The 27,556-nt window shown below is 41.1% G+C and overlaps 1 protein-coding gene across 1 annotated transcript in view; it reads right to left on the bottom strand.

Moving 5' to 3' along the window:
* LOC120056986 (rho GTPase-activating protein 32-like) overlaps positions 1 to 25,577 on the bottom strand; it is a 242,900-nt gene extending 217,323 nt beyond the window's left edge. Inside the window, exon 1 of the mRNA XM_039005315.1 lies at positions 25,105 to 25,577. The gene's annotated coding sequence lies outside the window, so the exon portion shown is untranslated. The remainder of the gene's footprint in view (positions 1 to 25,104) is intronic.
* Between the last annotated feature and the right edge of the window lie 1,979 nt (positions 25,578 to 27,556).

The following is a 27,556-nucleotide window of genomic DNA, read 5'->3' as shown; positions in this document are numbered from 1 at the left end:
CAGGACCTCTAAACCAGGCGGTGTCAGAAGAAGGCCTTACAAATTGTCCAAGACTCCAGCCACCCTAGTCATAGACTGCTCTCTCTGCTACCGCACGGCAAGCGGTACCGGAGCGCCAAATCTAGATCCAAGAGGCTTCTAAACAGCTTCTACCCCCAAGCCATAAGACTCCTGAACTGCTAATCAAATGACTACCCAGATTATTTGCATTGCCCCCCCACGCTGCTGCTACTCTGTTTTAATCTATGCATAGCCACTTTAATAACTCTACCTACATGTACTCAATTACCTCAACACCGGCGCCCCAGCACATTGGCTCTGTACCGGTACCCCCTGTATATAGCCCCGCTATTGTTATTTACTGCTGCTCTTAGATAAGAATAACAAATCATTTCTTACTTTTGGGCATGTAAGTACGCATTTCACTGTAAGGCCTACACCGGTTGTATTCGGCGCATGTGACAAATAAAATTTGACTTCGTACTGATGAAAGTCGTATGTCATGCTCATTAATGTACTAGTTGTCATACCGCTGCTGCCATTTCAATGGCATTTGAGAACATGTTTGAAACATGAACAAACTAGCAGACGTGATACCCTCTGTCATGTCATTGAAACGCCTGCTCAACAAAACTGACACAGGCTGTGAACAAGCGATTCCGTGGCATTCTCTCTGAGCCTCTTTACTGTGTCTTTACTGTGTCGCCACCATGCTCAATGCTATGTGCAAGGACCGCTACTTAGATGCAGACAAGAAACAGGGTTTATGTGAAAATGTTACATACACAGCTGGACAAGATGGAAACGGACACAGTGACAGTGCACACCGAGGAAGAGAGGCCACGGACAGACAGAGCTGAAACTTCACTGCTTGACATGTATGATGAAATCCTGGTTGAGAATGAAACGACTGAACAAATGAACAACGAAACAGCACAGCAAGTAAGTGAAAGAAATACGTTTTGATGGTAATGGGGACATACGTAAATGCCAACAAAATAACTTTTGTTGGCATTTAGTGTGTGTGTGTGTGTGTGTGTGTGTAACCTTTATTTAACTAGGCAAGTCAGTTATTAAGAACAAATTCTTATTTACAATGACGGCCAAACCCGGATGACGCTGAGCCAATTGTGCACCGCCCTATGGGACTCCCAATCACGGCCGGATGCATTCCAACCTGCATTCCCACCAGGGACTGTAGTGACGCCTCTTACACTGAGATTCAATTCCTTAGACTGCTACGTCCATGTGTGTGTTAACTATTTAACTGTACTAGAATGCTTAAAAGGCCGCTAAAATGTTAAATATCGGTATCGGAGTTTTTTGGCAAGGAAAATATCGGATATCGGTATCGGCCAAAAATGTCATATCGGTGCAATTTTTGGATATTTTTTTTTTTATGGAATGGTGCTAAGCACAGGCAAAATGCTAAAAAACCTGGTTCAGTCTGCTTTTCAGTCTGCTTTTCACCAGACACTGGGAGATGAATTCACCTTTCAGCAGGACAATAACCTAAAACAAGGCCAAGTTGCTTACCAACAAGACAGTGAATGTTCCTGAGTGGCCGAGTTAGTTGACTTAAATCTTGAAAATCTATGGCAAAACCTGAAAATGGTTGTCTAGCAATGATCAACAACCAATTTGATAGAGCTTGAAGAACTTTAAAAAATAATAAAAATGGGCAAATGTTGCACAATCCAGGTGTGGAAAGCTCTTAGAGATTTACCCAGGAAGATTCACAGCTGTAATCGCTACCAAAGGCGCTTCTACAAAGTATTGACTCAGGGCTGTGAATACTTATTAGATATCTGTATTTCATTTTCAATACCTATGCAAACATTTCTAAAACATGGTTTTCACTTTGTCATTATGGGGTATTGTGTCTAGATGGGTGAATCCATTTTGAATTCAGGCTGTAACACAACAAAATGTGGAATAAGTCAACAGGTACGAATACTTTATGAAGGCACTGTATCTCCTGCCGCTGTGACCTTGAGCAAGGCACTTAACCCCTCACAAAGTAAAATAGTGCACTGATAGGCTACGGTATAAAAGACATGGTCTATCAACCCGCCATCTGGAGATCTACTGGGTGTGCAGGCTTTTTAGCCAAACCTGCTCAGCTTATTGGGCCCTGTTGAGCAGCTGATTAAAATAATAAATAAGTGGTGTGTTCGAGCAGGGCTGGAGCAAACGCCTGCACTCCCAGTAGCTCTCGTGGACTCTCCAGGAGGAGGCTTAGACACCCTGCAAAATTATAATTAACCCAAAAATAATTCCCTCAATGAACCAGGGATCAAATGGCTATGGTGGGAGAGGTAGCTAACTAAAATGTTTATCCTTTTTTGTAAGGTTAAACTATTCAGTGTTCAGGGGAGATCTTGACAGCATAGGAGTTACTTGTCAATTAGGCTACTCTATGAATATTTAACTTTTGTCAGAATTACATAGCCAGTATAGAGGAGCATCCTAGCCAATTTTGAGCACTTGAGATACTGGAGTATGCAGCATTGGTTTCATCAACTGCGTGTTGGCCATTTGCGGTTATTTTTTACATTTATTTAACTAGGTAAGAACAAATTCTTATTTACAATGACGGCCTACCAAAAGGCCTCCTGCAGGGACAGGGGCCTGGGTTATACACAAGTCCTGGTGGAAAGTTATTTTAGGACATGACAATGACATTAATGCATGCTAACAGCTAAATAGTTAACTAGCGAGATGGCTAATTCAAAACAAATTGTGTAGTTTGGCTGGTTATCTAGTTAGTCTGTTGTATCATTATTTTACCTGCTGCGCAAATGTCACTCACTATGACTTTTCCAGGATTTTCATTGCTGACCAAAAATTAGCTATAACTGGGCAAATAACTCACCAGGAATTGATCAACAAAATGTGCAAACACAGTTAGGCTCGCTTTGATCTAAAAAACATCTCACTACTGCATGATTAAAAGACTGCTCGTGCCTGTCCATGCAGGCCTACAATAATTATACTCCGATGCACTCTGCAGAGATTGGGAGGGCAGGGAGCAAAACATTGCACCCGAAGGACACTTTGATCCACTTCCATTCAGACAACTTAAATCTATAATTGGCTTGTACCACAAAATGTTTTACTTGCCCCAGGCAAGCATTAATGTAGATCCCTGCAATATCCCAGCCCTATTAAACTCACCACACTCGTCCCAGATGATTTGATTCCTCTCACCACTTGATTCCAGCAAAGTAGCCAAAACAAAGAATGTTTCTGTCCCATAGTTTGTGACCACTATAAGCGGTAGATTCTTAGATCTGTGACGTGGACTACCCTCTAAGATCTCTCAGCACGTAGTGTAATCGATTCTTCAGGGTCTGCTAATCATATGTATGTTGAGTTAGGCATGTAACAAAATTGAGTTCACATCATGGGGTATAGTGCAATTTGACCTGAGTAGTGGTCGATCCAGTTCTGGAACCGTCAACAAATATCCTAGGCTAATTATGCACCAGTAATGTGACACATACCCCATAGTTCAATGTCCAGTTAGATGTCCTTAATCACCAAGCAAGTGTTTGAAACATACTTAAATGGAGTCCCTTAGAGAGCTAACGCTACACTAGGGACATGCCGTTGAAGTCGGAAGTTTACATACACTTAGGTTGGAGTCATTAAAACAGGTTTTTCAACCACTCCACAAATTTCTTGTTAACGAACTATAGTTTTGGCAAGTCGGTTAGGACATCTACTTTGTGCATGACACAAGTCATTTTTCCAACAATTGTTTACAGACAGATCATTTCACTGTATCACAATTCCAGTGGGTCAGAACTTTACATACACTAAGTTGACTGTGCCTTTAAACAGCTTGGAAAATTCCAGACAATGATGGCATGGCTTTAGAAGCTTCTGATAGGCTAATTGAGATAATTTGAGTCAATTGGAGGTGTACCTGTGGATGTATTTCAAGGCCTACTTTCAAACTCAGTGCCTCTTTGCTTGACATCATGGAAAAATCTAAAGAAATCAGCCAAGACCTCAGAAAAACAATTGTAGACCTCCACAAGTCTGGTTCATCCTTGGGAGCAATTTCCAAAAGCCTGAAGGTACCACGTTCATCTGTACACACAATAGTACACAAGTATAAACACCATGGGACCACACAGCCGTCATACCGCTCAGGAAGGAGACGAGTTCTGTCTCCTAGAGATGAATGTACTTTGGTGCTAAAAGTGAAAATCAATTCTAGAACAACAGCAAAGGACCTTGTGAAGATGCTGGAGGAAACAGGTACAAAAGTATCTATATCCAAAGTAAAACGAGTCCTATATAGACATAACCTGAAAGGCCGCTCAGAAAGGAAGAAGCCACTGCTCCAAAACTGCCATAAAAAAGCCAGACTACGGTTTGCAACTGCACATGGGGACAAAGATCGTACTTTTTGGAGAAACTGTTTGGCCATAATGACCATTGTTATGTTTGGAGGGAAAAGGGGGATGCTTGCAAGCTGAAGAACACTATCCCAACCGTGAAGCACGGGGGTGGCAGCATCATGTTGTGGGGGTGCTTTGCTGCAGGAGGGACTGGTGCACTTCACAAAATAGATGGCATCATGAGGGAAGAAAAGATATGGATATATTGAAGCATCATCTCAAGACATCAGTCAGGAAGTTAAAGCCTGGTCGCAAATGGGTCTTCCAAATGGACAATGACCCCAAGCATACTTCCAAAGTTGTGGCAAAATGGCTTAAGGACAACACAGTCAAGGTATTGGAGTGGCCATCACAAAGCCCTGACCTCAATCCCATAGAAAATGTGTGGGCAGAACTGAAAAAGCGTTTGCGAGCAAGGAGGCCTACAAACTTGACACAGTTACACTAGCTCTGTCAGGAGGAATGGGCCAAAATTCACCCAACTTATTGTAGGAAGCTTGTGGAAGGTTACCCGAAACGTTTGACCCAAATTAAACTATTTGAAGACAATGCTACCAAATACTAATTGAGTGTATGTAAACTTCTGACCCACTGGGAATGTGATGAAAGAAATAAAAACTGAAATAAATCATTCTCTCTGTTATTATTATATTATTTAATATTTAATAATATTCTTAAAATAAAGTGGTGATCCTAACTGACCTAAGACAGGGAATTTTTACGAGGATTAAATGTCAGGAATTGTGAAAAACTGAGTTTAAAATGTATTTGGCTAAGCTGTATGTAAACTTCCGACTTCAACTGTACTTCAGCTATCCATCTATGGGGGAGGTTAAATGAGGCACTTGGAAATGAGGCCACGATAACACAGGCCTTGGAGGCAGATTCTGGTAATGGGAATTGTAGGGCCTTAATAAAATCCGCACTACGGAGAACGCGGATGGAATCAAGGAATCCAGAAAATAAAACAGAATTCAACAATATTCACAAATGTATTGAACTTATTAGTAAGCAATCAACTAAATGTATTGAACATTTATTAAGTTTATCATGAGAAATGAATAGAATGCATCAGTGATTCGTATTCCCTGCAACTTTCTGAAGAGGCAACGAGAATTCCCCGTCTGTGTATGTGCGGTGTGCACAGCTTTCACTTTGTGTAGCCGTTAGCAATGATGCTAACGAAAATAAATATTCTGGACGACGGGAAGGCTTACCCAAAAAACTTCTCAATTAAAATGTTAACTATAAAGTAGCCTATGCTTACCTGGCAGAATGATATCATGATTATTTGCATCAATCCAGTGGGTATTTGTTTTGCAAACACTACCATCACGCTACAAAAACACAGCACACTGCAATTAAAGGGCAACTAGTCCAAAAATAAAATCCCAGACCTCAAATGTGGTCCCCTGATGTGGTTTAAACATTGGTTTTAGACCTATAACTAATCAATAAAAAACCTGGGGGGAAAACAAGGGGCAATGGAAACCTGGAAAAACAAAAACGGAATTTGAGGGGGGGGGGGAAATCTGATTTTATAGGGCTTTAGAATAAGACAAGTTCAGTGTGCCTCTCCTGATACAAAAGGTAGGTGATACCTCCACTCAATATCCAATGCTACTTTAAGAGGACAGGTGGTTAACCATTGAGATCCCTAGTTGTCGGCCAATAATAATAAGTGTATGGTGCACTTGCCACTGGTTCCATTGACCAGTCAATGCAGGCAATTAACTTTATTTTCCCAATTTTACAAGCCTACGTTGTTAAATGGAAGCACTGATAAAATCTTGAAGACACGACTTGAAAAAAACAGTTGAGGAAAGATGCCCCTGATCAAAAAAGGTGATAGGGCAGAGCTCAACATCTTCCACAGAAAGTCTTGTTCCAAACAACTGACAAATAAGAACAGGCCACTGAGTCCATTACATTGGATTTAGAAGGGGTAAACTTGTGATTGGTGTAACCGCATATCTCAAATGTTGCAAATTTGAGCTGACATGACAAGATTATTTTAGATTCTCCAATGTCATAGAATAATTGCCTGTTCTACTACATGTCCCTCTATTAGCATTCAGTGTGTCCTTTTATTTTAATAAAGCTGAAGTTACTGACAGTGAGAATTTGACAGTCATGTTCCGTGGATTAAACATATTTTTCGAGCTTAGGAAAATAGGCAATTTGTCCAACTTCCTAAAAATCTACATTCAAGCCAACTAAGTCTAAAATCTTGTTCAATTAACCAATTTACACCACTTCATCTGAGCAGTAGTCTACTCCCAGTGCTTGGATAGTTGGGCTAACAGCTCACTTAGGTGATGACGTTGCATCTAATTTTTCTTAGTAACAGTATGCCTTCAACCATGGCAGAAGGCATACTGAATAGAGAGGGGAATGGAGTCGCTGGTACCCTACAGGCCTGACGTTCTTTAGCTCATTGAATAGGGGGGCTGCATTAGCCTGGCCCGTTTTAAATAACCTGCCGGGTCAGCACACTTATAAATAAATGAAGAGCAAAGGCAGATAGATGCAGAGTCATTTATATCCACACTAGTGAGCTCTGCCTGCCACCCTGAAGACCTGGTTCGAATCCAGGCTGCACAACATCCGGCCGTGATTGGGAGTCCCATAGGGCGGCGCACAATTGGCCCAGTGTCGTCCGGGTTTGGCCGGGGTAGGCCGTCATTGTAAATAAGAATTTGTTCTTAACTTCTTATGGCTGGGGGCAGTATTGAGTAGCTTGGATGAATAAAGTGCCCAGAGTAAACTGCCTGCTACTCAGTCCCAGAAGCTAAGATATGCATATAATTAGTAGATGATTTGGATAGAAAACATTCTGAAGTTTCTAAAACTGTTTGAATGATGTCTGTGAGTATAACTGAACTCATATGGCAGGCAAAAACCTGAGAATAAAATCCAACCAGGAAGTGGGAAATCTGAGATTTGTAGTTTTTCAACTCATTGCCTATCAAATATACAGTATCTATGGAGTCATATTGCACTTCCTAAGGCTTCCAATAGATGTCAACAGTCTTTAGAACCTTGTTTGTGGCTTCTACTGAGAAGTGGGGTCGAATGAGAGGGGATTGAGTAAGGTCTCTCCCAGAGTTCCATGAGCTCACGTGAGAGGTAGCTTGCGTTCCATTGCAATTCTAAAGACAAAGGAATTCTCCGGTTGGAACATTATTGAAGATTTGTGTTAAAAACATCCTAAAGATTGTTTCTACGGACTGTAATTAAACTTTTTGACTTTGTATGCACCTAGTGATCACGCCTTATGAATTTTGATTACTGGGCTAAGGCGGGCGAACAAAAAGGAGGTATTTTGACAAATTATGGACTTTATCGAACAAATCAAACATTTATTGTGGAACTGGGATTCCTGGGAGTGCATTCTGATGAAGATCATCAAAGGTAAGTGAATATTTATAATGCTATTTCTGACATCTGTTGACTACACAACATGGCGGATATCTCTATGGCTTGGTTTTGTGTCTGAGCGCTGTACTCAGATTATTGCATGGTGTGCTTTTTACGTAAAGTTTTTTTGAAATCTGACTTGGATGAGGACTTCTACTTCAACGAGTCAGAGGCGAAAGACATATTGATTATCCTGGACCAGCCCTAATCCCCGACACTCGTAGAAGGTGAAGACTGCACTATAGAGGCTGGCGCACGGCACCCTGGTGAGACTACGGCGATCAATTAATAAAATCCCCTCTACCCTCATTCTATTGCCGAATTAGCAATCGCTGGAAAATAAACTGGACGAGCTTCGTTCGAGACTATCCTATCAACGGGACATTAACTTCTTATGGCTGCAGGGGCAGTATTGAGTAGCTTGGATGAAAGGTGCACAGAGGTGCCCAGAGTAAACGGCCTGCTCCTCAGTCATAGTTGCTAATATATGCATATTATTAGTAGTATTGGATAGAAACCACTCTGAAGTTTCTAAAACTGTTTGAATTATGTCTGTGAGTATAACATAACTCATATGGCAGGCAAAAACCTGAGAAGAAATCCAACCAGGAAGTGAGAAATCTGAGGTTGGTCGATTTTCAACTCATCGCCTATTGAAAACACTGTAGGATATGGATCTGTTTGCTTCCACTAGATGTCAACAGTCAGTAGAACGTTGAATGAAGCTTCTACTGTGATGTTGAGCCGGATTGGAGCTGTTTGAGTCAGTGGTCTGGCAGAGAGCCAGGTCCTGGTCACGCACATTCCACATGATATCGACTTGCGTTCCATTACTTCTATAGACACAAAGTAATTCTCCGGTTGGAACGTTATTGAATATTTATGATAACATCTTAAAGATTGATTCTATACTTAGTTTGACAAGTTTATTCGACCTGTAATATAACTTTTTGAAGTCTTCGTCCAACGTTCGCCTGGACCTGCACAAGCGTTTGGATATGTGTACTAAACGCGCTAACAAAAGTAGCTACTTGGACATAAATGATAGACATTACCGAACAAAACAAACATTTCTTGTGGAAGTGGGAGTCCTGGGAGTGCATTCCGACGAAGATCAACAAAGGTAAGTGAAGATTTATAATGCTTTTTATGAGTTTTGTTGACTACACAATTTGGCGGGTAACTGTATGGCTTACTTTTGTGGATGACCGCTGTTCTCAGATTATTGAATATTGTGCTTTTGCCGTAAAGATTTTTGAAATCTGACACAGCAGTTGCATTAAGAACAAGTGTATCTTTAATTCTATGTAAAACATGTATCTTTCATCAAAGTTAATGATGAGTATTTATGTTATTTGACGTGGCTCTGCAATTTCTCCGGATATTTTGGAGGCATTTCTGAACATGGCGCCAATGTAAACTGAGGTTTTTGGATATAAATATGAACTTAATCGAACAAAACATATGTATTGTGTAACATGAAGTCCTATGAGTGTCATCTGATGAAGATCAAAGGTTAGTGATTCATTTTATCTCTATTTCTGCTTTTTGTGACTCCTGTCTTTGGCTGGAAAAATAGCTGTGTTTTTCTGTGATTTTGCGGTGACCTAACATAATCGTTTGTGGTGCTTTCGCTGTAAAGCCTATTTGAAATCGGACACTATGGTGGGATTAACAACAAGATTACCTTTAAAATGGTATAAGATACATGTATGTTTGAGGAATTTTAATTATGAGATTTCTGTTTGAATTTGGCGCCCTGCACTTTCACTGGCTGTTGTCATATCATCCCGTGGATTGCAGCCATAAGAAGTTAAGAACTGTAAAATACCATACTTCTCCGAGTCATGGCTGGACATGGATAATATACAGCTAGCTGTAGCAGGACAGAATGGCAGAGTCCGGTAAGATCAGGGTTAGTGGTGGTGTGTCTGAAATCTAATATAGTGGTGGTGTGTCTGAAATCTAATATAAAGGAAGTCTCGAGGTTCTGTTCACCTGAGTTAGAATACCTCATGATAAGTTGTAGACCATACTATCTACCAAGAGAGGTTTCATCCGTATTTTTTTGTAGCCGTCTATTTACCACCACAAACCAATGCTAGCACTAAGACCACACTCAATTAGCTGTATAGGGCCATAAGCAAACAATAAAATGCTCATCCAGAGCCGGTGATTTTAAATGCAGGAAAACTGAAGTCCGTTTTACCTCAATCTATCATCATGTCACCTGTGCAACTAGAGGGATAAAACTCTAGATCACCTTAACTCCACACACAAAGCTCTCCATTGGGCAAAACTCTATCCTACTGATTCCTGCTTACATGCAAAAACTCAAACAGGAAGTACCAGTTACACACCCAATACGGAAGTGGTCCGATGTAGCAACTACAGGACTGTTTTGTAAGCACAGACTGGAATATGTTCCGGGATTCATCTGATGGCATTGAGGAGTTCACCACATTGACGACAATGTCCCCACAGTGACCGTATACACCACAAACAGAAACCATGGATTACAGGCAACATTCTTACCGAACTAAAGGCTAGAGCTGCCACTTTCAAGGAGCTATTCCAGACGCTTATAAGAGATCCAGCTTCGCCCCTTCGACAAACCATCAAACAGGCAAAGCGTCAATACAGGACTAAGATCTAATCCTACTATACCAGGTCTGACACTCGTCGGATGTGGCAGGGCTTGCAAACTACAAATGGAAACCCAGTCAAGAGCTGCCCAGTGACGTGAGCCTACCAGACGAGCTAAATGCCTTCTATGCTCGCTTTGAGGCAAGCAACACTGAACCATTCATGAGAGCACCAGCTGTTCTGGACGACTGTATGATAACGCTCTCCATAGCAGATGTGATAAGACCTTTACAAACAGGTTAAAATTCACAAGGCGGATTACAATGACTCAGTCAGAGCATGAACTGACCAGTTGACAACTGTCTACACTTACATTTTCAACCTCTCTGACCCAGTCTGTAATATCTACATGAAATGCTTTGAAAGGCTGGCCATGGATCACATCAACGCCAGCATCCCAGACACCCTAGATCCATTCCAAATCACATACCGCCCCAACAGATCCACAGATGAAGCAATCTCTATTGCACTCTACACTGCCCTTTCCCACCTGGAGAAAAGGAACACCTACGTGAGAATGCTGTTCATTATCTACAGCTCAGGGTTCAACATCATAGCACCCTCCAAGCTCATCAATAAACTAAGGACCCTGTGACTAAACACCTCCCTTTGCAACTGGATCCTGAACTTTGATGGGCTGCCACCAGGTGGTGAGGGTAGGTAACAACATATACGCCACGCTGATCCTCAACACGGGGACCCCTCAGGGGTGCGTGCTCAGTTCTCTCCTGTATACCCTGGTCACCTACAACTGCATGGCCGTGCACGATTCAACTACCACTATTAAGTTTGTCGACACCACGACGGTGGTAGGCCAAATCACCAATGAGACAGCAGTGTGACCTGGCAGTGTGGAGCCAGGACAACAACCTCTCCCACAACATGGGCAAGACAGAGGAGCTTATCATGGACTACAGGACACGGAGGACCGAGCACGCCCCCAGTCACATCGACAGAGCTGTGGTAGAGCGGGTCGAGAGCTTCCAAGTTCCTCGGTGTCCACATCACTAAGGACCTTGCATGGTCCAATTACACCAACACAGTCGTGAAGAGGGCACAACACCTTTTCCCCCTCAGGATGCTGAAAAGATATGGCAAAATGTTAAACTCAGATCCTCAAAAAGTTCAACAACTGCACCATTGAGAGCATCTTGAATGGTTGCATCAACACTTGATATGGCAACTGCTCGGCATTCGAGCGCAAGTCGCTACAGAGGGTAGAGTGTACGGCCCAGTACATCACTGGGGCCGAACTCCAGCCATCCAAGTCAGACTGTTCTCTCTGCTACCGCACAACAAGCGATAATGGAACGCCAAGTCCATGAACAAAAGGCATCTGAACAACTTCTACCCCTATGTCACAAGACTGCTGAACAGTTAATAAAATGGCTACCCGGGCAATTTACATTGAACGCCTACATGATTTATTTCTTTATCTTAATTAACCTCTTGAGCCTATGGAGGGTGCTATTTCGACTTTGTAAAAATGTGTTCCCAAATTAAACTGCCTCGTACTCAATTCTTGCTCGTACAATATGCATATTATTATTACTATTGGATAGAAAACACTCTCTAGTTTCTAAAACCGTTTGAATTATTTCTCTGAGTGAAACAGAACTCATTCTGCAGCACTTTTCCTGTCAGGGAGTGAGATTTCAGAAATCGAGGTCCCTGTTCTGAGGTCAGTTTATAAGTCCCCATGTAAGCCATCGGGCTACATGCACTGCATACGTCTTCCTCTAGATGTCAGTAAGCGGGGAGAATTTGAATGGAGTGGATTGCGCAATCTGGGACCTTATATAAGACCCTGGAGCGGAAGTACCGTCCTTTTCAACGTTGCGCCTGGCGCAGTAGGGACATCAGAGTGGCCTCCTGCCAAGCTTTCGTTTTGCCAGTTCTATATCTCCGGTCATGTTTTTATTCGTTATAGGTGTTAAAGACATCATAAGGTAGTTAATTTAAACCGACTTATAGCAATTTATATCAGTTTATTGCGATTTTCTGGCATTTCTTTGTGACGCGCTTTCAAGAGTTGGACACCTTTCCGGCACATGCCGAACGTTAGCGGCTATTTCGACAGGACAAGAGGACAGCTTTCAACCAAAAGACGATTGTTCTGGACAAAGGACACCTTTCCCAAGATTCTGATGAGAGTTCATCGAAAAGTAAGAACTATTTATGCTGATAATTCATTGTTCTGTTGAAAAATGTCAAATGCATAAGACGCCATTTCTTGCAGTGTAGCCTTGCGTTATCGCACCCTGTATTGAGCAGTAACGTTAATTTTAAAAATGTAATTCAGCGATTGCATTAAGAACTAATTTGTCTTTCAATTGCTGTCCAACCTGTATTTTTTTAGTCAAGTTTATGAATAGTTTTCGATAAGAATAGGTGTCTTTCCAAGATGGCGCCGGACAGATTGCTTGAGTATTTGGACACAATTTTCATTGTATAAGCACGATTTGTGCCGCTAAATATGCACATTTTCGAACAAACTCTATATGCATTGTGTAATATGATGTTACAGGACTGTCATCTGAAGAATTCTGAGAAGGTTAGTGAAAATTAATATATTTTGGTGGTGAATACGTTATCGCTATGTTTGGCTGGAATCAATGCTGTTGTGTGGTTTGCTACTGTGCTAAGCTAATATAACGCTATATTGTGTTTTCGCTGTAAAACACTTAGAAAATCTGAAATATTGTCTGGATTCACAAGATCTGTGTCTTTCAATTGCTGTACGCTGTGTATTTTTAAGAAATGTTTTATGATGAGTAATTAGGTAATACACGTTGCTCTCTGTAGTTATTCTAGTCGAGTTGTGATGGTGGCTGCAATGGTAAACTATGATTTATACCTGAAATATGCAAATTTTTCTAACAAAACATATGCTATACAATAAATATGTTATCAGACTGTCATCTGATGAATTTGTTTCTTGGTTAGTGGCTATTTATATCTTTATTTGGTCGAATTTGTGATAGCTACTGATGGAGTAAAAAACTGGTGGAGTAAAAAAAATGGTGTCTTTTGCTAACGTGGTTAGCTAATAGATTTACATATTGTGTCTTCCCTGTAAAACATTTTAAAAATCAGAAATGATGTCTGGATTCACAAGATGTGTATCTTTCATCTGGTGTCTTGGACTTGTGATTTAATGATATTTAGATAATAGTATTTACTTGTGACGCTATGCTAGGCTATGCTAGTCAGCTTTTTTACTGGTGGGGGTGCTCCCGGATCCGGGTTTGGGAGGAACTAGAAGTTAATAGTTTTGAACTGACTCCCTTGCACTGGCTCTATGCACACTCACTAGACTCTACCCACACACTACTACACTGACATTCCAACAAACACAAACGCATGTTGACGCCACACACATACGCTGCTGCTACTCTGTTTACTATAAACTCAGTAAAAAAAAGAAAGGTCCCTTTTTCTGGACCCTGTCTTTCAAAGATAATTCGTAAAAATCCAAATAACTTCACAGATCTTCATTGTAAAGGGTTTAAACACCGTTTCCCATGCTTGTTCAACGAACCATAAACAATTAATGAAAATGCACCTGTAGAATGGTCGTTAAGCAATTAAGGTCACAGTTACGAAAACTTAGGACACTAAAGAGGCCTTTCTACTGACTCTGAAAAACACCAAAAGAAAGATGCCCAGGGTCCCTGCTCATCTGCGTAAACGTGCCTTAGGCATGCTGCAAGGAGGCATGAGGACTGCAGATGTGGCCAGGGCAATAAATTGCAATGTCCGTACTGTGAGCACTACAGGAAGACAGGATGGACAGCTGATCGTCCTCGCAGTGGCAGACCACGTGTAACAACACCTACACAGGTTTGGTACATCTAAAACACACCTGCGGGACAGGTACAGGAAGGCAACGACAACTGCCAGAGTTACACCAGGAACGCACAATCCCTCCATCAGTGCCCAGACTGTCCGCAATAGGCTGAGAGAGGCTGGACTGAGGGCTTGTAGGCCTGTTGTAAGGCAGGTCCTCACCAGACATCACCAGCAACAACGTCGCATATGGGCACAAACCCACCGTTGCTGGACCAGACAGGACTGGCAAAAAGTGCTCTTTACTGACGAGTCACGATTTTGTCTCACCAGGGGTGATGGTCAGATTCACTTTTATCATTGAAGGAATGAGCGTTACACCGAGGCCTGTACTCTGGAACGGGATCGATTTGGAGGTGGAGGGTCCGTCACGGTCTGGGGTGGTGTGTCACAGCATCATCGGACTAAGCTTGTTGTCATTGCAGGCAATCTCAACGCTGTGCGTTACAGGGAAGACATTCTCCTCCCTCATGTGGTACCCTTCCTGCAGGCTCATCCTGACATGACCCTCCAGCATGACATTGCCACCAGCCATACTGCTCGTTCTGTGCGTGATTTCCTGCAAGGTAGGAATGTGTGTTCTGCCATGGCCAGCGAAGAGCCCGGATCTCAATCCCATTGAGCACGTTTGGGACCTGTTGGATAGGAGGATGAGGGCTAAGGCCATTCCCCCCAGAAATGTCTGGGAACTTGCAGGTGCCTTGGTGGAAGAGTGGGGTAACATCTCACAGCAAGAACTGGCAAATCTAGTGCAGTCCATGAGGAAACGACACACTGCAGTACTTAATGCAGCTGGTGTCCACACCAGATACTGACTGTTACTTTTGATTTTGCACTGTCCCACAGTTGACAGTACATGTCAGAGCTCCGAGGAAGGATTGTGTCGAGGCACAGATATGGGGAAGGGTACCAAAACATTTCTGCAGCATTGAAGGTTTGTTCAGGGACACATTATTCCATTTCTGTTAGTCACATGTCTGTGGAACTTGTTCAGTTTTGTCTCAGTTGTTGAATCTTATGTTCATACAAATATTTACAGTTGTTATATTTGCTGAAAATAAACGCAGTTGACAGTGAGAGGACGTTTCTTTTTATTCTGAGTTTATATCCTGATTGCCTAGTCACTTTTACCCCTACCCACATGTACACTGCATTTGGAAAGTACTCAGACCCTTTGACTTTCCCCCCCAAAAAAGGTATGTTACACCTTTATTCTAAAATGGATCCAATTGTTTTTTCCCCCTAAATCTACACACAATAACGGTAAATCGTAAACAGGTTTAGACATTTTTGCTAATTTATCACATTTAAAACATACATAGCTTATTTACATAAGTATTCAGAAGTCTCTGAATGTCATTGAGTGGCCAAGCCAGAGTCTGGACTTGAACCCAATCTAACATCTCTGGAGAGACCTGAAAAAAGCTGTGCAGCGATGCTCCCCATCCAACCTGACAGAGCTTGAGAGGATCTGCAGAAAAGAATGGGAGAAACTCCAAATGCAGGTGTGCCAAGCTTGTAGCTTCATACCCAATTAGACTAGAGGCTGTAATAGCTGCCAACGGTTCTTCAACAAAGTACTGAGTAAAGGGTCTGAAAACTTTCTAAATGTGATATTTCCGTTTTTTATTTTTAATAAATTCACAAAAATTTATAAAAACCTGTTTTTGCTGTGTCCTTATGAGGTATTTTGTGTAGATTGATGAGGGGGAAGAACTATTTAATCAATTTTAGAATAAGGCTAAAGTAACATGTGCAAAAAGAGAAGGGGTCTGAATACTTTCCAAATGCACTGTACATAATCAATTACCTCGTACCCCTGCACATTGACTCGGTACTAGCACTCCTTGTATGTAGCCTTGACTGTTTTTGTGTTTCTATTTCCTTTTTTTATATAGCAAATGTTTGTCTTACTTTTTAACTCTGCATTGTTGGGAATGGGATTGTAAGTAAGCATTTCACTGTAAAGTCGACACCAGTTGTATTTGGCGCATGTGACCAATAAAATGTATTTGATTTTTGATTACGGCCCAGTATCATCTTAGTCATTATGGCTGATGTAGGCCTAGATGATGTGGCATTGGAAATCCAACAAAGATTGACTAGCGCCAGTCATGTCGCTTGGTAGTTTCCCTTGGTAGTGATCACATGATCTGGTCTTTCAAGAGTAAGGAACTCCTTGTTAGTTAGGGTCAAAATTTAGGCAAGCCTTGGAAATTTCAGTACATCATGTAAAGATCTTGAGGGCCATTACACTCCACTAACGACAGACTGTTTTGTGCACAAGTTGGTCATAGCAATGCAAGGAATTGTCTAACCATTTTTCTCTTGCACTTCTCCGCCAAAAATGATATATCAGTGAACGCACTTTGGAAAGTCTGAAAATTTTCATTACATTCTGAACCAATAGTTTCACTCTGTAAAATGTTGATGTGCTACTCTCGAGTGCTTTGCAGGCTGACTTGCTTTTAGGGTGCGAGACAGATTGGTGCCATGGACTAGATTACACTGTAGGGTATGGATGGAATCTCTATGTAATATCAAAGGGGTATAATAAGGGAAGACAAACAACCATATAAATAACAGGTTGACCGTGAGCAAAAAGGCTACTACATATTCATTAACTTGCTTAAGCAGAGATGTGTTTTGGATGATTAAAGAAGAAGTTTGATTTTTTCTTTTACAACCGAATGGCAAGTGTTTGCTATCACGTGTAGGCTTGTTTTTTTCTTGTTAGCTTTGATGCATGCTTATGGTATCGATCAGACTTCCCTTACGGAACCAACACGGTTATATTTATACAATAATATGATTATTGTGGATAGTCAGATTAGTATAATAGTTTGTTTAACTTCTTCTGGCTGCAAGCACGAGGTCGGTACACTTATGACAACAGCCAGCTCAAGTGCAGGGCGCGAAATTCAAAATATATTTTTTAGAAATATTTAACTTTCACACATTAACAAGTCCAATACAGCATTTGAAAGATAAACATCTTGTGAATCCAGCCAACATGTCCGATTTTTAAAATGTTTTACAGCGAAAACACCACGTATATTTATGTTAGCTCACCACCAAATACAAAAAAGGACAGACATTTTTCACAGCAAAGGGTAGCATGCACAAAACCAACCTAACTAACCAAGAACCAACCAAACTAACCAAGAAACAACTTCATCAGATGACAGTCTTATAACATGTTATTCAATAAATCTATATTTTGTTCGAAAAATGTGCATATGAGCTATAAATCAGTTTTACATTGCAGCTACCATCACAGCTACCGTCAGAAATGGCACCGAAGCAGCCAGAGTAATTACAGACACCAACGTCAAATACCTAAATACTCATCATAAAACATTTCTGAAAAATACATGGTGTACAGCAAATGAAAGACAGGCATCTTGTGATTCCAGCCAATATTTCCGATTTCTTAAGTGTTTTACAGCGAAAACACAATATAGCATTATATTAGCTTACCACAATAGCCAGAAACACAAGCCATTCCCCAGCAGCAAAAGTTAGCGATCGTAACAAACCAGCAAAAGATATATAATTTTTGACTAACCTTGATAAGCTTCATCAGATGACAGTCCTATAACATCAGGTTATACATACACTTATGTTTTGTTCGAAAATGTGCATATTTAGAGCTGAAATCAGTGGTTATACATTGTGCTAACGTAGCATCTTTTTCCCACAACGTCCGGATATTTTTCTGGCACTCACATATTCTGACCAAATAACTATTCATAAACATAACTAAAAAATACATGTTGTATAGGAAATGATAGATACACTAGTTCTTAATGCAATCGCCGTGTTAGAATTCTAAAAATAACTTCATTACGATATGCAGTTTACGTTATGGCGAGAGCGTGCCCAAAACCTGGCCGCAAACTACTAGTACAACATGTTCTACAGATATATGAAATAACATCATAAAATGGGTCCTACTTTTGACGATCTTCCATCAGAATGTTGTACAAGGGGTCCTTTGTCGGGAACAATCGTTGTTTGGATTTAGAATGTCCTCTTCTCCAGTCAATTAGCACGGAAAGCTAGCAAAGTGGCGCGAAGCTCTCCTTCCTGAACATACGCAGACAAAGCAACACGCCTAACGTCCCGAAAAAATTTCAATAATCTAATAAAACTATATTGAAAAAACATACTTTACGATGATATTGTCACATGTATCAAATAAAATCAAAGCCGGAGATATTAGTCGTCTATAACGACAGCTGTACAGAAGGCAAAACCAGGTCCCTTCAAGCGCTCTCCAGAAAACAGGAAACTGGTGACACGTCATACAAAGAGCTTTTATTCGACCCCAGATCAAGTTATACACTCCATTTCTTCTCTCACTGCCTGTCGACATCTAGTGGAAGACGTATGAAGTGCATGTATACTCATATATATCAAGGACATTTATAGGCAGGCCCTAGAACAGAGCATCGATTTCAGATTTTCCACTTCCTGTCAGGAAGTTTGCTGCAAAATGAGTTCTGTTTTACTCACAGATATAATTCAAACGGTTTTAGAAACTAGAGAGTGTTTTCTATCCAATAGTAATAATAATATGCATATTGTACGAGCAAGAATTGAGTACAAGGCCGTTTGAAATGGGCACCTTTTATCCGGCTACTCAATACTGCCCCTGCAGCCCAAACAGGTTAACCTTTCTAGCCCAGGGGTTCCACTAGCACCCTGCTGAAAAAGCAGCACGCGAAATTCAAAAATATTTTTTTGAAATATGTAACTTTCACACATTAATAAGTCCAATACAGCAAATGAAAGATAAACATCTTGTTAATCTACCCAGTGTCCAATTTTTAAAATGTGATTTTTAAAATTTAAAACAACGTATATTTATGTTAGATCACCACCAAATCCAAAAAACACAGCCATTTTTCCCAGCCAAAGATAGTCACAAAAAAGCAGAAAGAGATAAAATGAATCACTAACCTTTGATAATCTTCATCAGATGACACTCATAGGACATCATGTTACACAATACATTTATGTTTTGTTCGATAATGTGCATATTTATATCCACAAATCTCGGTTTACATTGGCGCCATGTTCAGAAATGCCTCCAAAATATCCGGAGTAATTACAGAGAGTCACGTCAAATAACAGAAATACTCATCATAAACTTTGATGAAAGATACATGTTTTACATATAATTAAAGATACACTGGTTCGTAATGCAACCACTGTGTCAGATTTTAAAAAAACTTTACGTAAAAAGCACACCATGCAATAATCTGAGACGGCGCTCAGAATTAACAACATTTCTCTGCCATGTTGGAGTCAACAGAAATACGAAATTACATCATAAATATTCCCTTACCTTTGATTATCTTCTTCAAAATGCAGTGCCAGGAATCCTAGTTCCACAATAAATCGTTGTTTTGTTCAATAATGTCCATTACTTATGTCCAATTAGCTAATTTTGCTAGCATGTGTAGTACACATGTACAAACGCTCGTGCAGATGCAGGCAAACGTCGGACGAAAACTTCAAAAAGTTATATTACAAGTCGAATAAACTGGTCAAACTTAGTAGAGAATCAATCTTCAGGATGTTGTTATCATATATATCCAATAACGTTCCAACCGGAGCATTTCTTCATGTCTGTATAAGTAATGGCACACATTGCCATTCCATGACTAGCGCGCGTGACTAGGAACTAGCATTCTGCCAGACCACTGACTCATTCCCCTCCCATCCGGTTCCACATCACACTAGAGGCTTCATTCTAAGTTCTACTGACTGTTGACATCTAGTGGAAGGCGTAGGAAGTGCAAACAGATCCATATATTACAGGGAATTGAATAGGCGATGACTTCACATCAACCCTTCTCAGAATTTCACTTCCTGTTTGGAAGTTTGCCTGCCATATGAGTTCTGTTATACTCACAGACATAATTCAAACAGTTTTAGAAACTTCAGAGTGGTTTCTATCCAATACAAATAATAATATGCATATATTAGCAACTGGGACTGAGGAGCAGGCAGTTTACTATGGTCACCTCTGTGCACCTTTCATCCAAGCTACTCAATACTGCCCCTGCAGCCATAAGAAGTTAAAACATTTACATGCTTTGCAAGATGAACAATTTCCCCAATAATCCTGTTTACATGGACACATCTGAAATGAAGCTACTGATGGGAGTTTCGTTGCCTAAACATCGGACCATTAGCATGGTTACTCTATGGATATCAGTCAATGTCGTCGCTAAAAAAATACAATAGTCTTTACAAAGCAGAATGTTCAATAAAATTATATTTACACTTACTTTACCGGTTGTACATGCCGTTTGTCCTTTTTGGAGTAGGAGGCGGCGATAGGGTATAAAGAGGAAAGTGTGATTGACAACTTTTTGCAGCACAGGGAGGTTCTGTATCTTGTATTTTCAATCTATTGACGCATATTATTAGTCATAATACCCATAAAACCTAGGGGTAAAACAAGGAAATGATTCCAATCGTTTTTTCACCATGCATTTTCCCATAGAGGATTTTAGAAACACTTAAAATAAGGGCTGTGTATGGTGTAGGCTTCCCCTGGCGTGACATTTTGATAAATGTATAAATCACTTTAGGACAAGGTGACATATCAATATATTTGCCTGTACTTACCCCCCAAAATGAAATGACATTTAGCTGCTAAGGTGGCTATCACAAAGAACTACAAATGCTATGATGTGGACGAGATTTACGAATCAAGAAAAAAGGTAATCTCTGGATTAACTATATAATGTCAGCTAAATGTAGTAATGAATAATTTTAAATTTTATTAAAATGGACAATTCTGTTAACTGTCTTGTGCAAGTTTTAAATTGACACAATACCTGTTAGCATGCAGGAGCTTGCAGGGATTTGAAGTCTTGCATGGTCTACTTTTATGCTAATTAACATATTTGAGCATAAATCTGATAGTAAATATTTAATTTCACCAATATTTAACCAGGTAGACCAGTTGAGAATAAGTTCTCATTTACAACTGCGACCTGGCCAAGATAAAACAAAACTGTGCGACAAAAACAACACAGAGTTACACATGGGATAAACAAAGTACAGTCAATAACACAATAGACAGTCTATGTACAGTGTGTGCAAATGTAGTAAGATTAGGGAGGTAAGGCAATAAATAGGCCAAAGAGGCGAAATAATTACAATTTAGCATTAACACTGGAGTGATAGATGTGCAGATGATTATGTGCAAGTAAAGATACTGGGATGCAAAAGAGCAACAACAAAATCAATAACAATATGGGGATGAGGTATTTACAGATGGGCTGTGTACAGGTACAGTGATCAGTAAGCTGCTCTCGCAGCTGATGCTTAAAGTTAGAGAGGGAGATATAAGAGCTTCCAGCTTCAGTGATTTTTGCAATTCGTTCCAGTCATTGGAATGAAAGGCGGCCAAATGAGGTGTTGGCTTTGGGGATGACCAGTGAAATATACCTGCTGGAGCGTGTGCTACGGGTGGGTGTTGCTATGGTGACCAGTGAGCTGAGATAAGGTGGGGCTTTACCTAGCAAAGACTTACAGATTACCTGGAGCCAGTGAGTTTGGCGACGAATATGTAGCAAGGGCCAGCCAACAGGTCGCAGTTGTGGGTAGTATATGGGGCTTTGGTGACAAAACGGATGGCACTGTGATAGCAAACTGGATGTAGTCTGAGTAGAGTGTTGAAGGCTATTTTGTAAATGACGTCGCCGAAGTCAAGGATCGGTAGGATAGTCAGTTTTACGAGGGTATGTTGGCAGCATGAGTGAAGGCTTTGTTGCGAAATAGGAAGCCAATTCTATAATTAATTTTGGATTGGAGATGCTTAATGTGAGTCTGGAAGGAGAGTTTACAGTCTAACCAGACACCTAGGTATTTGTAGTTGTCCACATATTCTAAGTCAGAACCGTCCAGAGTAGTGATGCTAGTCGGGCGGGCGGGTAGCAATCGGTTGAAGAACATGCATTTAGTTTTACTAGCATTTAATTATCAGTTGGAGGCCACGGAAGGAGTGTTGTATGGCATTGAAACTCGTTTGGAGGTTTGATAACAGTGTCCAAAGAAGGGTCTGATGTATACAGAATGGTGTCGTCTGCGTAGAGGTGGATCAGAGAATCACCAGCAGCAAGAGCGACATCATTGATATATACAGAGAAAAGAGTCGGCCCGAGAATTGAACCCTGTGGCACTCCCATAGAGACTGCCAGAGGTCCGGACAACAGGCCCTCCGATTTGACACACTGAACTTTATCTGAGAAGTAGTTGGTGAACCAGGCGAGGCAGTCATTTGAGCAACCGAGGCTATTGAGTCTGCCGATAAGAATGTGGTGATTGACAGATTCGAAAGCCTTGGGCATGTCGATGAAGACGGCTGCACAGTACTGTCTTATCAATGGCGGGTATGATATCGTTTAGGACCTTGAGCGTGGCTGAGGTGCACCCATGACCAGCTCGGAAACCAGATATCATAGTGGAGAAGGTACGGTGGGATTCGAAATGGTTGGTGATCTGTTTGTTAACTTCGCTTTCGAAGATTTTAGAAAGGCAGGGCAGGATGGATATAGGTCTATAACAGTTTGGGTCTAGAGTGTCTCACCCTTTGAAGAGGGGGATGACCGTGGCAGCTTTCAAATCGTTGGTGATCTCAGACGATACGAATGAGGTTGAACAGGCTAGTAATAGGGGTTGCAACAATTTCTGCGGATAATTTGAGAAAGAGAGGGTCCAGATTGTCTAGCCCAGCTGATTTGTAGGGATCCAGATTTTGCAGCTCTTTCAGAACATCAGCTGTCTGGATTTGGGTGAAGGAGAAGCGGGGGGGGGGGGGGGGGGGGGCTTGGCAAGTTTCTGCGGGGGGGCAGAGCTGTTGGTAGGGGTAGCCAGGTGGAAAGCATGGCCAGCCGTAGAAAAATGCTTATTGAAATTCAATTGTCGTAGATTTATCGGTGGTGACAGTGTTTCCTAGCCTCAGTCCAGTGGGCAGCTGGGAGGAGGTGCTCTTATTCTCCATGGACTTTACAGTGTCCCAGAGCTTTTTTGAGTTTGTGCTACAGGATGCAAATTTCTGCTTGAAAAAGCTAGCCTTAGCTTTCCTAACTGCCTGTGTATATTTGTTCCTAACTTCCCTGAAAAGTTGCATATCGCGGGGACTATTCGATGCTAATGCAGTACGCCACAGGAGGTTTTTGTGCTGGTCAAGGGCAGTCAGGTCTGGAGTGAACCAAGGGCTATATCTGTTCTTAGTTCTACATTTTTTGAATGGGGCATGCTTATTTAAGATGGTGAGGAAAGCACTTTTAAAGAGCAACCAGGCATCCTCTACAGACGGGATGAGGTCAATATCCTTCCAGGATACCCGGGCCAGGTCGATTAGAAAGGCCTGCTTGCTGAAGTGTTTAAGGGAGCGTTTGACAGCAATGAGGGGTGGTCGTTTGACCGCGGACCCATTACGAACGCAGGCAATGAGGCAGTGATCGCCGAGATCCTGGTTGAAGACAGCAGAGGTACATTTAGAGGGCAAGTTGGTCAGGATGATATCTATGAGGGTGCCCATGGTTATGGATTTAGGGTTGTACCTGGTAGGTTCCTTGATCATTTGTGTGAGATTGAGGGCCTCTAGTTTAGGCCCCATAACAGTATATATCCCAGTTTAGGTCACCTAACAGTACGAACTCTGAAGATAGATGGGGAGCAATCAATTCACATATGGCGTTCAGGGCACAGATGGGGGCTGGGGGGGTCTATAACAAATAGAGCCAAATATATTGATAAAAGGCACCTTGTCCGGGTGAGATTTACATGGTTATCAAAACATCACACCAAAACATGAAACACAACCCTTATTTTAAGTGTTTATAAAATTCCCTATGGATAAAATGAATGGTGGAAAAACGATTGGAACCATTTACCATTTGACCGCTAGGTTTTATGGATATTATTACACCTCCACTGTGGGGCTCTATTACACAATATGTAAACCATATGCGAATGTAGTCGACCTAAGCATGTTACCTCACCTGGCAGTTTGATTAGTCACAGTGCGAATTGCATCAGTATTGAAAATAAAAACGATATTGACCAACATACTCTAGGTCAGTTTGCTACACTACTCTGGATATTTTGTCTCACATTCCTACCTGTAAAACGACCAACCACACGGACAACCGGTGGAGTAACATTTTATTCACTCCTTTGCCTTGTATTGGTCGTGAGAGTTAACTTTCCTGTTCCAAACGCTAATTTCTGCCTACATAGAATTCTTTGCAATTCAACATCGGGTTTTCAGGCTAAGACTTTAGATAAATGCAGAAAATCGCCAATCCAAATAAACGTTATACCACAGTAACCATGTTATTTTTGCTAAACGTTTTTGATTCAGATTTCGTACATAACGTTAAAGTTGTATGTGAAAACAATTTCTAAACATCCATACTTTGTTTTTCCAAAACTCACTTCACTCGTGCATGAAAGGGAAGCTTGCGCTACTGGTTTTGGAACACGCACAGATCAAATACACCGTTGGAACGCCGATTAAACTGTTTACATGTCCTAATAATTAAAAAGATTACTCCGAAAACCAGGTGTCTTAATTGGCGTATGTTTACTTTGATTTTGACATTAATCCGTTTAAGATAGTCATGTAAACACATTACTCTATTTCCATACTCGGACTACTGCCTTAATCAGTTTACTATGGAATTATTGGTGTTCATGTAAACGTTTGACAACGTTAACTGAAGTGACAGAAATGTCTGTTTACCGGTGTGTCTGATGAGATGTTTTTCGGGTTATCACTCTCGCTTTCACCACAGTTTCCTCCTCCTGGTGTCTTCCACGCCAGCTGCAGAAACACAGCTTGATCCCTCTGAGCCAAAACACCGCATTATAAAACAAACTAAAGACGCGAGATATTTTATATAGCTAACGTTAAGCTAGTTAGCAAAATGTTTCCTGAACACGAACGTTACGTCCCATTAAAAAAAATATCGCCTCAACCTCGCTGTCCGTGTGTTCAAAAACTCCCGTTGGAGATGGCTCGTTGGCAATGTTCAAACAGCTGTTATCGTGTTTAAGTAAAGCTAAACTGCCTTAAAAAATGTGATGGTACTTCACAATGAGAAAACATTGACTTAAATCCCCTTTGCAGCCAGTTGAAGGACAGTTTTATAGGTAAACTTTACTATCAAACTGGAGGCTCGCACTAAAATATTCGAACCACCACTTCCAAGAGAGAATCTCAGGACACCGTGAACGCGCAGAGGCGTACCGTTCGTGACTGTGCGCACTCTCGTGGAATGAGCGCACGTGGATTAGATTTAACATGCTCGGTCTCTCAGGACATTGCTCATCAATCAGATTGCAATTTTGGAAAACACTAAGTATGTTTGAAACCCAGCTCTGAAACTATCATCTTTGTAGTGTATTTTTACCCGACTACTCTGCCATCCTCTGGTGCTTGTCTGTAATGGCATCCTCTAAAGGTTACCATAATTTACACTATTGTGACAGTACACCACACCAGTGACTGGCCACCACACCAAATTGCCTCAGGAAAAGCTTATTCTGGGTCCCCAAAGGCAGGTGCCCAGGGGCAAATAAGAGGCATGCTACAGTACAAATGACCAAAAAAAACAAATTGTTTTGTTAACTTTTATTATATCAAAATACAAAACATATCTGAAGCAGAGTAAAATCTGACAATGTCAACTCAATAAGTTCTGCAGAGTCAGCATGGAATGGGTGAGAGGGAAATGGGCCTTTAATTGGTACTGTTATCAATACAACACTACCTTGGGCAGCAGGGCACACATCTCAGTAGACATGAATTGCTACTTCCCATGAGCCTCTGGCTAATCAATAGCTAAGAAACGCTCAACTCCATTCTCTTATATCCAGGCAGAGTTGAGTTTTGATAACTGGTCACAGGATTTGGTAGCAACAACATTGAGTCACCATCAGTCGATTCTTGTAAAAATGTAAATTCTGAAAACGCTTACCTGGACCTATGTTTGTCCTGTACAACTGCGGTCCTTCCGCGGGTGCTGAAATTGATACTTTTAATAAAAACTTGTATCGAATACAACCACCGACATTTTCCTCATTTGTATTGGTCATACTACTTACTATGTCAATTGAGATTCAATTGACATATGCACATAGAGTACCACAGTATGAGTCATAATACCTAGAGGTCAAACAGGGAAATGGTTCCAATCGTTTTTCGACCATTCATTTTCCCGTAGGGGATTTTAGAAAAACTTAAAATAAGGGTTGTGCTTCATGTAGGCTTACCCTGGCGTGACGTTTTGATAACTGTGTAAAACTTTTATCAATATATTTGGCTCTATTTACTCTCAGATACGAAAATGCTAATTTGCATTAAAGAAGACATCATGCAACACTACAAATCCCTGTAAACTCTTGCACATCCTCTCTTTGACGCCTTTGCTAACAGGTATTGGGCCAATTTAAAACCCAATACCTGTTAGCAAAGGTGTCAAAGAGAGGATGTGCAAGAGCTTACAGGGATTTGTAGTCTTGCATGATGTCTACTTTAATGCTAATTAGCATTTTCGTATCTGAGAGTAAATAGAGTCAAATATTTTGATAAAAGTTTTACATGGTTATCAAAACTTCACACCAGGGTAATCCTACACAAAACACAGCCCTTATTTTAAGTGTTTCTAAAATGTATGGTCAAAAAACGATTGGAACCATTTCCCTGTTTGACCGCTAGGTTTCATGAGTATTGTGACACCTCCACTGTGGAGCTCTATTCGCGCTGAGCTAAGCAACACAAATTAGTAAAAATTAGGTGGTTGTATTCTATACAAGTTTTTGTTAAAAGTATGAATTTCAGCACCCCACGGAAGGACCGCAGTTGTACAGGACAAGCATAGGTACAAGTAAGAGTTTTCAGAATTTACATTTTTACAAGAATCACCTGATGGTGACTCAATGTTGTTGCTAGTAAATCCTGCAACCAGTTATCAAAACTCAACTCCGCCTCAATATAAGAGAACAGAGTTGAGCGTTCCTCAGATAGCCACACAACTGACTGACAACGGACGCCAATGTAGATCCTGGGCACCTGTGTAGATCTCAAAGCATCAGATAGGTAGAGCACCCACAAGCAGAGCTACCATGGGGGGAATGGTGCGACCCCTCTAGGGCCCAAGGGTGCCTGCCCCAGGGCCCATGCACCTAAAGTA

Source organism: Salvelinus namaycush, chromosome 12 (assembly GCF_016432855.1).
Source record: "Salvelinus namaycush isolate Seneca chromosome 12, SaNama_1.0, whole genome shotgun sequence".
NCBI lineage: Eukaryota > Metazoa > Chordata > Actinopteri > Salmoniformes > Salmonidae > Salvelinus > Salvelinus namaycush.
The sequence above is the reverse complement of the archived record's forward strand: the minus strand, read 5'-3'. Positions and strand labels throughout refer to the sequence as shown.